This window comes from Neofelis nebulosa, chromosome 14, assembly GCF_028018385.1.
Source record: "Neofelis nebulosa isolate mNeoNeb1 chromosome 14, mNeoNeb1.pri, whole genome shotgun sequence".
NCBI classification, from domain to species: Eukaryota; Metazoa; Chordata; class Mammalia; order Carnivora; family Felidae; genus Neofelis; species Neofelis nebulosa.
The window spans coordinates 32,301,004-32,318,450 of NC_080795.1; the positions used below are offsets into that span (position 1 = coordinate 32,301,004).

A 17,447-nucleotide genomic window follows, 5' to 3' on the forward strand; every position below is an offset into this window, starting at 1 on the left:
TCGACCGCCAAGTGCTCACTCCCTCTCAGAGAGCGCTTACACAATGGACTCACTTGTTTCCCTTGAACCTCTCCTTTGACTTCCAGCCCCAGCCCACAACTTGAGCAAGAGTCAGGCAGGAGCCTCTGCCATGGAGAACCGCGGAGCTTGGAAGCACGCGCGCACAGGCAGACGAAACAAACAATGCTTGGTCCACGAATGAATAAATTAACGACACCCATGCCCCCACCCATTGCTCTGCAACCTGCAGAAAGAAACCTGGAACGGGGTTTCCTAAACGAGAGATTTTGTTTTGTCTTTCAAACTGCAAACATTCTTCTCTGGTGACGGCAGAAGAGATGCTGTCCGTTCTGATGGCAATAAAGATTGACGGTGGCTTTGCCCGTGACAACGCCCCCAGTATCGCGCCGCGCCAGGTTCCCTGAGAACCGCGAGGGGGAAGTGCAGATCCAGGGGAAAGGAACAGCAGAGGCAAAGGCAGCTTAGGAGGGATGAGAAATGGGCACTCAGGGAGGAAAAAAATAATGAATGAGTTACATACGGTTTTAATAGTGAAACTTCGGGAGAGAAAGGGGTGGGATCTCTTTCCAGGTAACTACCTTCAAATAAAAAAAAAAAATAGATGAATGCATAAGGAAGTGGCAAGCAACAACTTTGAGGTGAGCAGCAAGTTGTTCACCTCCTCTTGGGCGTTGTATCAGCACGCCCAGGGCTGCCCCAGAACACGCGCTCCCCATCGAAGGAGGCGGCGGCGGCGGGGGGCAGCGGTAGCAGCAGCGGCAGCAGCAGCAGCAACAGCAGCAGTAATAGCGGCAGCGGCGGCACAGGCAGCGGCAGCTGCGCGCCTCCGGCCCAACCCCGCTCCGCTCCCCCTCTCCCCGGCGCCCTGCCTGTCTTGCGTGTGCGTGTGCGTGTGCTCAGCCTCAGCGTGAGGGGCACCTGCTCGTCTGGGCTCACAGCGGAGGCAGCCTCGCCGGGAGCTGCCGCTGCCGCCGCCACTGGTGCTGCCGCTCTCAGGCGCCGGGCTCCCAGTCGCCGCCGCCGCCGCCGCCTCGCCGCCGGAGTTGGGCTCCGTGGGGCTTCCCCCCTCGCAGCCTCGGTCCTTCCCGGCTGCCTGCAAGTCAGCCCTGCTCCGAGTCACGTGTCAGTGCCTGAGGCAGAGACTGAGAGAAAAAAACGCGCTTCATTCCTTCTTCCACCGCCATACTGTATTTTATACTAAATCTCATTTTTATTCCAACATTTTACTCCCGCTCGGTGAGTACCTTCTCAGTGGCATTCTTGTCCTATTCTTTTTTTTTTTTTTGTCCTTTTTTTTTGTTTTTTGTTTTTTTGTTTTTGTTTTTCTTCTTCTTCTTTTTTTTCCACTTCTTTGATTATTGTTTATATTTGGGAAAGCTGGAGGAGCATGGTTTTGAGCCTTTTCCTGAATCCAAGTTTTTCTAGCATGCGATGGTTCTGTAGACAAGGCGCTGTGTCTGGGAGTCCGTGGCGACCGTGCCCGCCGGGAGCGACTCCCAAGTCCAGCAAAATATGCAACTGGTTTTATGGAAAAAACGATGTGAAGTATGGTGCCTATTTTTTTTTCCTTTGTAAAAATAAAAAGCATGTTTCTAACTCTTTTTTTTGCATACTCTTTTTCTGATAAGATTTTTGTATAGGTGGGATTTTACGGCAGTGTTTACAAGTTTGTGGCTTTGCAATACTGGTACAAACCACTGAGCAAAGGCATTAATTTTCTATTTTTTGTGCCGTTTTTGGAAGCCGGTGAGAACAAATTCGTTTTTTCCCTCCTGTTTTTGACACCCATTGATAACATGAAACTTTTCTTGCAGCTGGTTACTGGGATAATTTTTAAGCAAAATACTTTTTTCCTCCTTTATATTAACTATGACTTTTGCACATTTGAATTTTTTAAAAACCGAGATAATTTTATGATAGATATCCTGATATCTATATATTATCCCTTCTTCCTTCCCCTTCCCTCCCCGTAAATCAATTTTCAAATGATGGCAGTGGAAGGTTTTTCTGGAAAAAAAAAAATGAAGTGCGGTTTGGTTTCCTTGTCAACGGAGGATGAAGTGAACAGCTGAGCAGCTCGCAGAGAGCAGGTACTTGGTCCCCTTGGAGGCGTTTCCCGGGTTTGCAATGGCAACACTGGTCCTGGCAAAGGAAGCTGTGTGTGTGTGTGTGTGTGTGTGTGTGTGTGTGTGTGTGTGTGAGCGCGCGTGTGTATGTGTGTGTACGCGCGCGCGCGCGTCTTGGGCAGTGTCCGAGCCCGCGGTGGGGAAAGCCGTGCCGGGAGCTAGGGAAAGCCAAAGTCCGTTCCCTGCCTCGGGATCGTTTTTGGATGTGCGCAAAATACAGTCCCTCCCCGGGCTGCGCCCAGGTCATCTCCGCCGCGGGCGGTGTCTGCGCCGCCGCCGGCGCCGGCTGGGGACGCGGGCCCTGTAAGTTCTCCGAGGGCCACTTGCAGAGCAGGAGGGGCGAGGGCCGAGGACGCGGCGCGGGCCGGCTGGGGCGGCCCCTCGGAGCGCGCGGGAGACGTGGGGAGAAGTGGCAGGGGCAGCATCTTCCGAAGGGGGCTGGCTCCTGGCCACGCGGGCCGGGAGCTCGAGACATTTCCAGATCCCTGAGGATGGCCCCAGCCCCAGCAAGCTCAACTCCTACTCCTCCTCTTTGGCTTGAGTAAACAACGCAGTAGGTCTTTCCCAGCCCGTTTTGTCTGTTCCGAAGGGTTTTGCTTTCTTAGTGGTGTTGTCTTTGGATCTTTTCTTATCTGGTTGTGTTGCTTTGGTTTTAAGTGCTCTCTGGCGTCTTCCAGGGGATGGGGAAATAGTTACTTTCAGTGATGGTCAGTTGGGTTTAATGTTGAGGACGGGACTGTTAGTTTGAATAATTAGACTACACCCCTAAGGTACAAAATAGCCTTTTACTTAAGTTTTAAAGGGACAGAACCACCTGATAGTGGTTCCAAAGGTTTTCCCCTGAGAACTGGGCACAGGGCAAAGGGTAGGGGTTGGTGATGGTGTGATTTCGGTGTATTGGTAGCATTACAGTACTCAGTGTTGAAGGTATTCTGTGGAGTTTAAGATATTTTATGATTGTTCTGTTACTTATTTCTAGTATCATCTAGCACAGCTTTTTGGAGATGTACCAGTTGGTAATAAAAAACCTTTTCTGCACTTAAGCACAGTGACAGAATCTGCTGGAAAACTTGCTGTCCACACAAATTTCTTGTCATACTTTAAATCTTAAAATCTGGAGGGTAACTATTATTTAAATGATTTGACTTTTAAGCTTTGATGTTCTTTTTCCCCCCTTAAATGAAAAAAATTCAGCCTTAAATTTGTTATGTGTATATAATTTGCATTCTGTTAAAGTAAATCTAAAGTAAATGAAATAACTTTTTACTTTTATGACTAAGTTTTCTTCTAGGTTATCTATAGACAAAACTAATTCCACAATACAAAAGGGCCCATAAAAATGGGTTAATTACATACACTTTTGTGGCTTTTAAAGCAAATATTTTGAAGTCTGTAATCTCAGTTGGTGGAATGAAAGTTTTATGATTATATTTATTTACTCTCTGTGGTGAAAAAGTTATGAGTACAAATGATCATTTATCTGTAGAAGAATAACATTTATTGCAATGTCTAGAAAGCTTTTTTTAAAAAATTCACAGTGCTCTCTTATTGGTCTTTGGAAATTGCAGTGTGAGTTATTTTTATACTCAGGGTAGCTTTTTCTGTGAAGAAAGTCCTGTTGCATTTATATAAGCAAGATAGCTCATATCTTGTCCGTGGACTATCAGACTTGATATCATGAAGGGTATAGTTCTAAGATGTGACACAAATATTATGTTACTGAGCTTTACATTTTGGCGTGTGTGTGTGTGTGTGTGTGTGTGTGTGGCGAGCACATTACTAAAATGTAGTCTTCCATATGGTTTAAATAGCAAACAAAACATTTAAAAAGCCACTTCAACATTCTGTGTTATTTTATCGCTGTTATAATGTATATAAATAGAAGTGCTCGTTTATTTAAAAATGCAAGCTAATGCACGTGTACAATATTTCTTAGGTTGTATGTACTGTAAATCATTAAGTTATTTTGAATGAGAGAAACGGTGAGTGAAAAAGAAAAAAAACTTGAATAATCAAACCAGAATTTTCATTGCTGCCCTAAAATGGGGGCTATTGGGTCAAAAGATGGGGGCAGAGCTTGTACTGTACTGTATGTAGGATGTTTACAAATGAGAATGACACTATAATGGGGCAGAAGAAGATGGCCACAGGATTTTAATGTGGAACAAATACGTAGTTGTGCTTTGCATTCTGTAACTAAGGATCATATTAAGAACCTTTAAATCATGTTAAGTTTTCATTTATTTAATAATCATAGTTCATTAAATTTCATATTTATGTTAAATTCTATGACATGAAAATTTTTGAAATTTCCTCTTTCATGAATCATACTGGGAAGTGTACAACTCTTTAAACTGATCACCTATTCTATGCGTGTTTTGGTTTAAAATCTTTGAATGTAGTATCCTAGAGTTAGCACCGCCTACTGGCTTCTCATGGAAAAATAATATTGTTCTTCCATTTAGTAAGCAGTCCACCCCGATTCTGATCAACTTAATCATCCAGATTATTTTCCACTGCTTTCTGAGAGGAAAAAAAAAAATTTGCAAGGAGAAAGGGCTTGGGAAGTAAAGATGATGGGTGAGGGTAGGAAGACACATAAATTAAATTGGTTATTGGACCATTAGCTGACCTCGAGTATTTTATTATTTGTATCTTGGCAAAGAAATCATCACAAAGGTAAAATAGCCTGTTACATTTCCTAGAACTTTTCTGTGGGATGCCAGAATTTGGACATTCTTGAAAAATCCTGGATTGTTGAATTAATTTTACAGTTTCTGTTCCAGTCTTGAACATTGTAAAGAAACCCCCCTTTGGAGTGTTGTCTTGAGTGTGTGGTTTGTCCAAAAATTTTTGAATAGAGTTTTCATAATTAAAAATAAACATTTATTTTTTCCTTTTATAGTTATCCTTACATGATTAAAGACAAGCAAGGAGCACACTGATTTTTTTTTTTTTTTTAGTATTCATGAAGCAGCCACACCGTAGTGATGTTATGTAGATGGGGAGAAAGTTTCAAACATATTTATAAAGGCACTCTTTATATACTTAACCACAAAAGTTATACTGCCTTTAAAAAGAAGATAGCCAGTTCATTTTCTCTAATTATTATGAAAGGCTGTTGGTTAGAAGAGCTACTGTATTTATGCAAACAAATGATGCCTTTAGACTAAAAAATAATGAACTAGAAAAGTAATGCACATACATATGCGAAAAATATTGTATTTTCTTAGTTAAAAGAATCATGTGCTATGTGAATAACTGTTTCTTAGGTAAAGTAGTCATTTTTTAATTGAGCTTATATGGTATGAAGTGTGTGAAAAAGCTCCAATGTTTGTTACATTCTTGAAAGCATTCCTCTTGAGTAAGAGTATGGTCTGGACTTCTTTACTGTTTGCTGGTATTGTAAGCAATTATACAGTGCAGCAAATCACATAAAACTCTATACTGGAAGTAGAAGAGAAGCAGATATTTAGAATTGTTTGCATGATGAGAAGGAAATTGAAGAAAACATGTTATTTCAATTTAATTTATGTATTCTGTCTGACTTTTGAAAACTCTTATTTTTAAATGATAAGCTTTTAAAAACTGATTTTAAAATCCAGTTTTTTCGGGGCGCCTGGGTGGCTCAGTCGGTTAAGCGTCCGACTTCGGCTCAGGTCACGATCTCACCGTCTGTGAGTTCGAGCCCCGCGTTGGGCTCTGGGCTGATGGCTCAGAGCCTGGAGCCTGCTTCCGATTCTGTGTCTCCCTCTCTCTCTGCCCCTCCCCCATTCATGCTCTGTCTCTCTCTGTCTCAAAAATAAATAATAAAACGTTAAAAAAAAATTTAAAAAAAAATCCAGTTTTTTCTTCACTTCTTTTATCACATTGCCATTAAGAGAATTCCATTTTGTGCATAAAAACTGCAATCGTGATGAATTTTATTCCTGAAACTTGTTTATGGAGCTCTGGAATGTAATTAAAAACTAATTTAAAAAATTCCTCACTGCTCTGAAGTTATTGTTCTTGTTTTCTTATTCTTTCATATTATTATTATTTGCTACTTCTAGTGACCTGCAAATGTACCTTTAAAATCCCATTTTTGGGATGCTTGGGTGGCTCAGTCAGCTAAGCGTCTGACTCTTGATTTCAGGTCAGGTCATGATCTCATGGTTCATGGGTTTGAGCCCTGCCTCCTGTCTGTGCTGACAGTGTAGAGCTTGCTTGGGATTCTCTCTCTCTCCCTTTCCCTCTCTCTGCCCCTCCCATGTGTGTGTGCTCTCTCTCTCTCTCTCAAATAAATAAAATAATCTTATTTTTTTAAAATCCCATTTTCATAATTCTGTGTGATGTTTCAAAATATAATAAAGTCCTCCATAGTAATTGGCTGTGGCAACATAAACTTTCACATTAATGACGATAATGACAATTACTTTCACTACACTTTGATTTTGAGGATAATTATTAAATAAAATTTAGTTAATAAGTGATTTCTGTATGCACACACAGCTAGTCCACATTTAGCAAGTTTTATAGAAATATAATATTTATAATTTTTATTTTTATTATTTAATTTTGGTCTCTAGAAGAGATATATCCAGCCATTGACAACCTCTACTACTTTTGGTTATTCTCATAGCTTTTAGATTTTTAAGAAAATATTGGGGCATTTTTTTGTTGTTGCTGTTCATTTGTTTTGTTAGACTTCTGTTAAATAGCAAACTTACATTATGGTTAATTGATTTTGTGTTTTTGTAATTCTCTTGTAAATTTAAAGCTTTTTGTTTGTTTTGCATTATCTTGCTGTTTTCTGGGGCTGAAATCTGGAGTATATAGAGGTGCTGATTTCATTTTCTATCCATTCCAAGTTGCAGAGAAGGCAATGGGAGAACTTTAGTTAGTGTTTAGGATAAATGTGTTCTGGACTGTCCTTGCAGACACTTCAGCTGGGGTCATGGCTGTAAGATTTATTTCTTGGGCCATATATAAATCTAAATGGAGAGAATTATGGTGGAGAACATGGGAACCCTGTCCTGATTTTCTGAAAGATGCAATGGAATGCATCACTAAACAGCCTCATAATAAGGGAAAATTAGAAACTTTATTTGCATAAATATGTAAAGTTACAGCTAACTTACAAATTTATCTTTCTATACATTTTGCTCTGAATAATATAGCTGAATATTTTGTTTAAACTTTAATTGTGGACATTAATTGCATTCATACAGAATCCATGTGTATAGATACACATTTTGATAGTCAGATGCTAAATTATAAAAAGAACCACATATTTTTGAGTCAGTTGGGAAGTTGGTAGCATATTGGAGTAGGGAGAGTCAACGTTTTCATTAATCAAGATGAGATGGCGAGAAGAGTTAAGACTAACATTTATTGATGTGTCAAATGAATGCAGTTCATTTGTTCTGCCGTAAGTAATATCATTATTTTATATTGAGGAAACCAAGACTTACATGTAACTTCCTTAAAGCCTCACAGGGAGTAAAGGCACAAGTGAGAGGAATGTCTGAATTGACACCATTATGTCCCTCCTTCTGTATAGGGATGTTCCATTTGCAGAGAGGAGTTGGTTTTGTTTTAGCTAATCTGAAACAACTGGTCTCTATTCTTGGTACATATTTTAAAGTTACTGTAGTCACTTTCACTAGTGAGTGCTGTGGCCAGAAATAATAGAAAATGGCACCATTTACACAGAGATATTTACTGGTCCCGAAAGGACCTTTAAGTAACCATAGCATCACAAATCTTTCCACAACTCTAGGATTTTCTGAAGAGAACCCAATCATGGAAACTTGTGGTTCTGTGATCAGGACAGAATTAGATGGTTCTATGTCTGTGGGGCTTTGCAGAGGACCTGGGGAAAAAACTCAACAAATACTGACTTACTAAGTTTAAAATGTAATTTCTACTCAAGGGTTTTGCGGTGTGAAGTGGAAAATTAGTCTTTTGCACAAGTAAAACAGAACTACTGATTTCCATAACACAGCAAATCTGTAAATATAGGTGTCTCTTCCGTCTACCAACATTTCACTATCAACATCATCTTCACCTCAGAATTTCACTGTTACACATATTTGGATGTGACATTTTTTTCAAGCTCATTTAATCTATTTGTTAATAACATAAAACACATATAACTGCCAGATGTTATTTTAGGATACTGTTTTTAATTGCCTCTTCAGATGTGTGAAAGATCTTCCATTATTAAATACTTTCCTTGGAACTTAAAAAAGTGAATATTTTTCAATAAAGAATGGAAAACATAAACCACAGTGAAGGCAGTGTGAATGAATGTGAGAAAATGGATTGCAAAGATAATGGTAAATCTGCAAGTCCATAAAAATAGTGGATTTGAAGGCCAAGGCCAGAAGGATTCTCAAAACCCACTTTTGTGTTTTGGAATCTGGATAACTTGAAAACTAGTGGTATAAAACAAAATCAGAAAATAAAAATACCTAGAGGAGAACCTGACTTGGTGGAGAATGGTTCAGCTTTGGACATATCACTGATTTGAAGTTCCAATATTAACTCTTGGATAAAATGACCAATGTGCAATGAAATTCAGCTCTAAAGTTAGAAAACACACTGAAAGCTAGAAATAGATAGTAAAAAAATTATCTACACTAAAACTTTAGAAGGGAATAACTTCTCCAAAGGCAAAAATTTGGGAAGCACCTGCAGTTTTTCTGAGTGTATGCTAAAGGGTCTGGTTAAAATTAAAAAAAAAGAGGAAGAGGAGAATACCCACTGAAGCTTACGTGTGTGTGTGTGTGTGTGTGTGTGCGTGTGTGTGTGCGTGTGTCTGTAAAGGAGAAGTGTTGTTCAGCAGGGCTAATGCTGAATAGACTTAAAGGAGGGTGAGGCTTGAGGAGAAGGTCCTTGAATCCGTGGTTAAAATCCATTAATTTTAAAAAAGAAATAAATGAACTTGAACAAATATAATATCCTGGATATGATGTGACAGCATCATGAAGAGATCAGTTCCCAAGATTGTATATGACTTGTGTTTGTGTGTGTGTGTTTGTGAGTGTGTGTGTGTGTGTGACACAAACTCCATAGAAAGACCAGTAAAAAGTTCCTAGAAGTAGATACATTGATTTTGAATTAAATATAGAAAAATAAAAATGCAAGGATATCCAGGATAAATACCAAAAATGAGAGCGAAGAGGGGACTAACCTATTATATGTTAAATTATACTATAAAGCTTTTAAAAATAAATATATTCATTAGCTCTGTCTCCTGAAGAGGCTTCTAAACAATGTCTCTCCAGCAGCAATGAGCACACTTAGTGCACAAATTATGGTTTCTAAATCCCATTTCCTACTCAAGGGGACCAGAGCTTTTTAGAGAATTGGCTGCTTCTAGGTCTGGGCAGAAAAAGTACAAGATGATCCTGGGATATCTCATTGTGCCAGAAAGTAAGGAAATGTCCAAAGATGAGTAAGATTGTATCAGCTTTATTTATAAACTGTAACTATAGACGAGAGCCTGATTGAAGGGCTTTCCAGTTGCCGAATTTCAATTAATTTGAACATCAGGTGGGGCGCCTGGGTGGCTTGGTCGGTTAAGCGTCCGACTTCGGCTCAGGTCATGATCTCACGGTCTGTGAGTTCGAGCACCACGTCGGGCTCTGTGCTGGCAGCTCAGAGCCTGGAGCCTGTTTCAGATTCTGTGTCTCCCTCTCTCTCTGCCCCTCCCCTGTTCATGCTCTGTCTCTCTCTGTCTCAAAAATAAATAAACGTTAAAAAAAATAAAAAAAAATTGAACATCAGGTGTTGTTGGTTTGCAACCTCAGGTTTTTTTTTTTTTCTGGGTGAAATTTGAAACTGGCCCCTTTACTCAGAGGGTAAGGAGAAACTGAAGCAAGAGGCACATTTGTCTCGATTGTGACAGTTTTAATAAGAAGAGAACTTACATCGGGTGGCCGCAAGACAAGTCGATTTCTGCATCTATCCACCAGAATCTTAAAAGTTTATATATAGGTCTTAGTAGATCCAGTCCAGATGGGCTCAACAACACATTATCTTCTTAAGACTGTATACTTGAAATGACTCCTAGTGTAGGAACAGTGTGTGGAATGTACATCTCAAGGATGGGAGGAGGTAAGGAGCCTCTGACTGCATGGGTCCAGCTTGAGGGTTAACCAACTGTCTTGTCTTCTCAGTGGTCTACTCCAGTAAGAGTGACTGTAATGGATTGTACAACATTGAATGAGCGGCACCTGGGTGACTTAGTTGGTTAAGCATCTAACTCTTGATTTTGGCTCAGGTCATGATCTCATGGTTCGTGAGATCAAACCCTGCATTGGGCTCTGCAATGATGGCACAGACCCTGCTCAGGATTCTTTCTCTCTCTCTCTCTCTCTTTGCCCCTCCCCTGCTTATACACACATGTGCTCTCTCACTATGTCTCTCTCAAATAAACATTAAAAAAACATTCAGTGAAGTAAAATCTGTAAGTCCATAGTGAAACTCTTGAAAAAAAAAAAAAAAGAAACAATGCTGACAATAATCAAATGGAAAGAAATGGTTAGCCTGTTTTTCTAAGGAGGAACTCTTCTTTAGTTGATGAGGGACCAGTTCTGTACAAAATAATGTGAGTTGATTCATGTAAGAAATGCTAGAAATAGAAAATTACTATGTATAACTCCCATTGAAATAAATGAGTCAGGAATCATCAACAGATGCTAAAATCATTAGGTAAATGTATGTTGGGCAAACATATTCTCATGGTGCTCAAGTATCAGTTCTTAATTGCATCTAGCAGTTGTCTTTTTAAATAAGTGATCAAACCTAGCTTCATTAATAGACAGCTTGATACCATAAGCCTTCTGATGGATGCGATATTAAGTCTCTTTCTGGCCCCACTTTTGAAATATTATTGCTAGAATGTTTAAGCTGAATCTAATAAACCTGTTTAAACTTAACTTTCAGTTTACAGAAAAATACAGGGAAAGAGGAGCAGGTTAAACTAAACCATGAAGAGATAATCAGACAAATTTCCTAGGTTTAGTATCCTGCATCAAACATTCCAGGGGCGTCTGGGTGGTTCAGTTGGTTAAGTGACTGACTCTTGATTTCAGCTCAGGTCTTGAGCTGGTCCCGAGTTGGGTTCTACACTGGGCGTGAAGCCTACTTAAAAGAAACACACAAAAAACCCCAAAAAACCATACTAGATATGTGGCCTAGTTTCTTCCAAAGTCACACTATGGTAGGGGGAGTTTTCTAGATTAGAAGAGAGTGAAAGATAAACAGATGCAGTGCATAAAGCTGTATTTGATCCTAGTTAAAACAGCAACAACAACAAACAGGCTCAAATCTTGGTAGAATTGGGAAAAATTATATATAAGCTAGATAAATGACATTATGAGACTCATGCTGCATTATTTAGTGATGAGTGCCATACATTCATGCATCATCATGAAATGTGTGGTGTGCATGTGTAACAAATCATTTGTTAATTTTTATTAAGTTTATTTTTGAGAGAGAGAGAGAGAAAGAGAGACTGTGTGCATGAGCAGGGGAGGGGCAGAGAGAGAGGGAGAGAGAATCCCAAGCAATATTTGCGCTGCCAGGATGGATCTCACCAACTGTGAACTCATAACCTGAGCCAAAATCAGGAGTCAGAAGCTTAACCAACAAAGAGCCACCCAGGTGCCCTATCATTTTTGAAATTTTTGAATGCACGGAGTGATTATGCAGATTTCATAGTATTCTTTCAAATTATCTGTTTGATTTTTCTTTCACTTAAAATGTTGAAAAGTCTATTAGTTGTCATTGACAAAAAATACGCATATTACAGTTAAATAGAAGCAGAAAGAAGGCCAGTTGCCCATGTTTGAGGTCATATAGGGTCTTGAAGACACAAACCAAGAAGTAAATGAAGTTTAAGGCTAATTGTGGGACTGAAATAGTACTCAAGGGAGTAATATTATTGAATGAAGAGTATATTTTTAAGCCAGGATAAAAGAAAATTTGCATATTTACTTTTTTCGGGTTGGAATCCCCTGGCAAGAAGGAATGGAAGTATAAGGAGGTGGGATGGTAATTTTCAGGAGCAAGTTTCAGACTGTTCTAAGGAGGTCAGTGTGATTAGTACTAGCATAAGAAGATGTTCACATCTTAGAAAAGGAAAGAAATTGAGTCAGGTTATTAGTTAAGTAAGGAATTCCTTATTTGTGTAGCCCTGTACGCAGGATGGGGATTCAGTAGTAATAGGACTAATAAGGAGCCTGTTTGCCAGGAGTTTGGCATGTAATGGTGACTGTAGTCTTCTCAGGTAAGTGCGAGGTCATAGGTTCAGATGAACGGATATGGGGATAGGAGCTTGGGGAAAGTAGCAGAGAATATGCAAGAGGTCTGTAAAAAGAATCTAGACCCATAAGGAGGAAGTTGGCAAAATTAACAATTCCTCACATTTTAGTCAACACAATTACATCACTTTCTTGAGCAGTACTTAGTCTGTAATCTGAATGGGTCTAGCAAACAACTGAGGTTTGCTTGGTTAGAAGATTAGCAAGGCACGCATGATGCAAAACACAGAGCTGGGCTTTCTAGAGATAGTATGTTGTAGAACAGAAGGGCCATAAATCTGGGCTGGGTAGGGGGGCAAGGGCAGCTCCAGGAGATGAATAAACTAAGAACAGGTAAGAATTGAGAGCCTGAGGTCAGAATGAAAACTAATAGCAAGTTTACTATTTTTAATGGAATGAGAAATTTGTAAGGATGGATGTCTTTAGTCAGAGGAGAATATTCTTCCAGATTTTGAAAGTGGAGCAGAGTCCAATGATGAACACATTTTAGAGTTTGGGAAGGCATGTGGCTAACTAAGGCAGATGCTGCTGATACTGAGAAGTTAAAGTGTTGTGAGGAGAGGCTGAGTGTTAAAATGTAATTTAGAGAAAGATTAAAAAAAATTTTTTTTGATGTTTATTTTTTTGAGAGACACAGACAAAGCGCAAGCAGGGGAGGGGCAGAGAGAGAGGGAGGTACAGAATCTGAAGCAGGCTCCAGGCTCTGAGCTGTCAGCACAGAGCCCAACACGGAGCTTGAACTCCCTAATGGGGAGATCATGATCTGAGCCAAAGTCAGATGCTTAACAGACTGAGCCACCCAGGCGCCCCTAGAGAAGGTTTTTTTTTAAACCATAATTGCAGACAGGGAAAAAGGTGGAAAGGAAAACTTTAAAACGTGATAAAAAGTATCAGAGACATTTCTAGAGGTTTATAGACAATTGATGCCTTCAAGGATTTTTTTTCATTTGTGTAGGATTTTAGTCCTCTCTTTTGGAACTTTAAGAAAAGAGCTGTAGGTAAGCAATGTTTGCATTTATCTTGATTATATTTGATTGGAATATTCAGGTAACACAGAAATAAACCCTACAATGGTTATTGCAACCCAAAGTTCAATTTTGTAAGGAAGTTACTGATCAGAACCAGGGAAATGAATATAGGATGCTACAATGAAATACTTTCTAAACATAACAGTAAATGATTCAGATTTAAAAGAAGGTACAGCGTGTTTGTTAATATATTTTGTTTTCTAGTTGAAGCTTTTTCTTTAAGTCAGAAATCCAGTTATGTAGATAGACAATAGCTGTTGTTACTGCTAGTTACGTGGCTGCAGCAGCTACAACCTCATTCCATTTATAGATCATTCCTTGTGGGTTCAGACTCACTGCTAAGTGCTTAGTCCTATTGTACCTCATCTTTGTTACACCCTGGAAGAATATATTATTATCCCAGAGAGTAATATTTGGGAAGAAATAGAAGATCAGACAGATGACGTGTCAAAATTGCTGTCAAATGTCTGACGGAAGATCTGAGCACAAGCCTTTTTGTTCCACACTTACACCTCCATGCCTTGTTTTAAAAATGGAGAAAAAGAGATACTTGATTTGTATATCATCAGGTCAGTGACATTTGTCTAACAAAATACACACTCACCTCAGCTCCCTGTATATGGAAGCTTAAAAAAACACAATGCTTTCATTCGGAGCTAGGCAATTGTGAGATTTTAAACATTTGTTCATTCATTCTACCACTATTTATTGAGAATCTGTGGCATCTAAGTGAGGTTTAGGAGATTTAAAAAAAAAAGCCTAAGAACAAAAGACACTGAACGTATCCTCATGAACTGACAAATCTACTTGAAGGAAACGGTGCAAGTGAAAAGTGACAGTGATGAAGTCATCAGAATTAAGAAAATTACAGATGATTACTTATAGTTACTGAGATTTATTTATTTTGAGAGAGAGAGAGAGAGCAGGGGAGGGGCAGAGAAAGAGAGAGAGAGAATCCCAAGCAGGCTCTGCACTGAGTCCAAAGTGGGACTTGAATCCATGAACTGTGAGATCATGACCTGAGCCAAAGTCAAGAGTTAGACGCTTAACGGACTGAACCACCCAGGCTCCCCTAGTTACTTCAATAATTAAGGCACCTGAAAAACTTGGAAAGCAGTGCCTCTCTCTTCTTACTTGCAGTGACTTTGCAAGGCCCTCCCATTGGGAAATATGACATTACTCTCTTGATACTGTGTCTGTAGTTAGGAATACGTGAGCCTGAGCTCATACAGGGGAAATGTATAGCGGGAAAAGTAAAAGGGCCAAGGAAAAGAACAGTATAACAAAAAGATTTAGAGACGGCCATCTGGAAAGGAAATTGGGAGATGAAAAGGAATGATAGACTTTTGAAGAAAAAAGAGGTCAGCAATAAAGAGGTGCAGTTGATAGGAGTGTATGACTTTGTCTTCATAAATGTTTTGTTCACTAAAGTAGAGTTCATTGTTTGGGAAAATGAATTTTATTTTGAACTATATTGAGATTACTCAAAATTTCAAATAAAAATACCTTATTAGAAACTCTTAAATGCTATAAAACATATAAAATGAGTTCAGAAATATCAATGCATTTAGATGTTTTAGGTGGACAGCAATATACAGTTGACCCTTAAAAAACACAGGTTTGAACTGTGCAGGTCCACTTTTATGCGGATTTGTTGTTGTTGTTGTTAAGTTTTTGGAGAGTCAGAAGTCATACACAGATGTTCAGCTGCACAGGAGTCTGTGCCCCTAACCCCTATGTTGTTCAAGAGTTAGCTGTCGTTTTATTAATAATTTAGATTAGTGAACCAGTTGTATGAACATAATTTCTGTTTTATTTAATTTCTTAGCATATTCCATCATGGTTGTAGTTTTTATTTCAGAATTGCTAGATCTTCCTTCCTTATTCCAGACCTCCCTCCTGACATTGTCGCAACTGTAGAAAAAAAAATAACAGAAAAAAGGTGTCGAAGGGGGAAGAGGGCAATAGAGGAGGAGGCCAGCAACAGTATGGGGAGACAGTCCCTAGATCAATACTGCCCGCTGAAAGCCAGCCACCTTGCATAACTTTAAATTTTTTAGAAGACCCATTCAGAAGTAGAAAGAAACAGGTGAAATTAATTTTCATAATATGTTTATGTAACTTTATATTTTATGTAATTTTATAAAAAATGATCATTTCAACATGTAATCAGTATAAAAGTATTTTTTAAATTTTCTACTTTTTTTGGTGTTAAGTCTTTGAAATCCAATGTGCATTTTACATTTAGAGCACAGAACTAGCCAAGGTTAAAGTGCTCAATAGCTACGTGTGCTCGTAGCTATCTAGTATCTGGAGGGTTCAGAAGTCTCAGGACGATGTCATGTTTTACAATTTTTTGATGTTTTGCATTTACCAGAGATTAGCCAAGATATACTTTGAAATACTCTCTGATTGTCTCAATTTTAGCCTTCACTTTTTATTAAGAATCTAAATTGAAATCTTTTGAAGTTCATTCCTGCTAAAAAGCGATCTCAAAGTATGGTCAGTTGGCTAAGGAATAATAATATTTGTCCAGTAAATATATTTCCTGACAATTTGCTTTTTCACCATTCTGTGTGTCATGAGATACTCTATGATGTATGAGAATGGAAATTTCAATGGGGAAGAGGCAGACAGTGATAAATTCCCTAAGAGGTAAAAATAAAGTTCAGGGTTAAAATGGTTTCTGATTTTGTATGAAATCAGAAGATTAATTTCTGTATGTAATTCCACTCACAAAGTATGACTCATAATTTAGTGAATAAAGTCAAACCAGTTTTAGATGACTATATATAGAATGACACATTATTTGAAAAGAACACCACAAGTTTATAGAATATTAAATAATTTGTGTAACCTCCAAGATTAAAGTGAGTTAGTATCTTTGGCTAAAACTTGTGAGTCATCAGGAATTTGATGGGGAAATATGAACATTGAGTGTTGATCCATCATCTCTCATTTTTTGGTTGTTTCAGAGGTAAGCCTAGGTCAGTATACCCTTTACAGGTCTTCCAAGGTGTGTTCTTGGGTGATTGAGAGGGATATGACCACATGAATGTGTGTGAGTGGGTAGGGGAGGGAATTCATTTCTCAAGAAATGGCATTAGGTATCTATTTGCCATATAGAATCAAATTAGAGGAGTAGCTCTCATTCTTTTTTGCCCATTCTTTTTGATGCCATGTTGCTTTGTCCCTAAAAGAGGCATGCGTGACATTATTAATTTAAATAAATTTTACTATAAGATAGATTTCTTGTTTTTGATACCCCTGAAGGGAGTTGGAAACACTCAGAGCATGCTAATTCCAGATTTTTGGGTTCTGAGGTTTTGACTGAATGCGCCATGGTTTTGATTCAGATGTGTTATTGCAAAACAAATTTATTTCAAATTAGTAACGAGCCAGTCATCCCTTTTTCCTTCATGGCAAAATATTATTGTGAATTTGGTATTTTTACTTATCTAGTGAGCATTATATTGGTCTGCTGATCTTCAGTTAGAGATTAATCCTTAGTTGTTTTTGATCTTTCTGTGGTAAAGGAGAAGCAGCTTAATCATATCTATATTGAAATCCCATAATCTCTGATTAGGTTTACAGTATACCTAGGAAAGAAGATAGGTTTAGATTTTGTTACAAGTGAAAATAAATGGTTTGGCCTTATGATTTCCTTTAACTGATACAGAATATTATTCATTCTGAAAATCTAAATTTTTAATTTTACACTTCATTAGATGATTTCTTCCAAATAGCTAAATTGATACATATATTCTCAAAATGTATATTTTCTAAAAAATGAAATCAAAATGAAAAATGCCCAAAAAGTCTTAAAAGGAAGCATTGTTGTTGCGATAGTATTGATGTTGAAATTTTAATCAGACACTAGTGAGAAGATTCAAAATTACATCTTCCTTCTTATTCACACTGTAGGGTATATATTTTTTCAGTTTTGTTTAAATAAGTAA

At 38.5% G+C, this 17,447-nt stretch overlaps 1 protein-coding gene across 6 annotated transcripts in view; it reads left to right on the forward strand.

Annotated features, from left to right (window-relative positions):
• Nucleotides 1-470: 470 nt before the first annotated feature.
• Nucleotides 471-17,447, forward strand: part of RALYL (RALY RNA binding protein like) — a 723,330-nt gene continuing 706,353 nt past the window's right edge. The window contains exons 1-2 of one of the 6 annotated variants that reach the window (XM_058698437.1): nucleotides 1,147-1,257; nucleotides 2,023-2,111. The gene's annotated coding sequence lies outside the window, so the exon portion shown is untranslated. Of the gene's footprint in view, nucleotides 660-1,022; nucleotides 1,258-1,326; nucleotides 2,112-2,281; nucleotides 2,451-2,507; nucleotides 2,701-17,447 lie in introns of those variants that run through there. The other 5 variants (XM_058698440.1, XM_058698443.1, XM_058698441.1 and 2 more) reach the window with 5 other exon arrangements.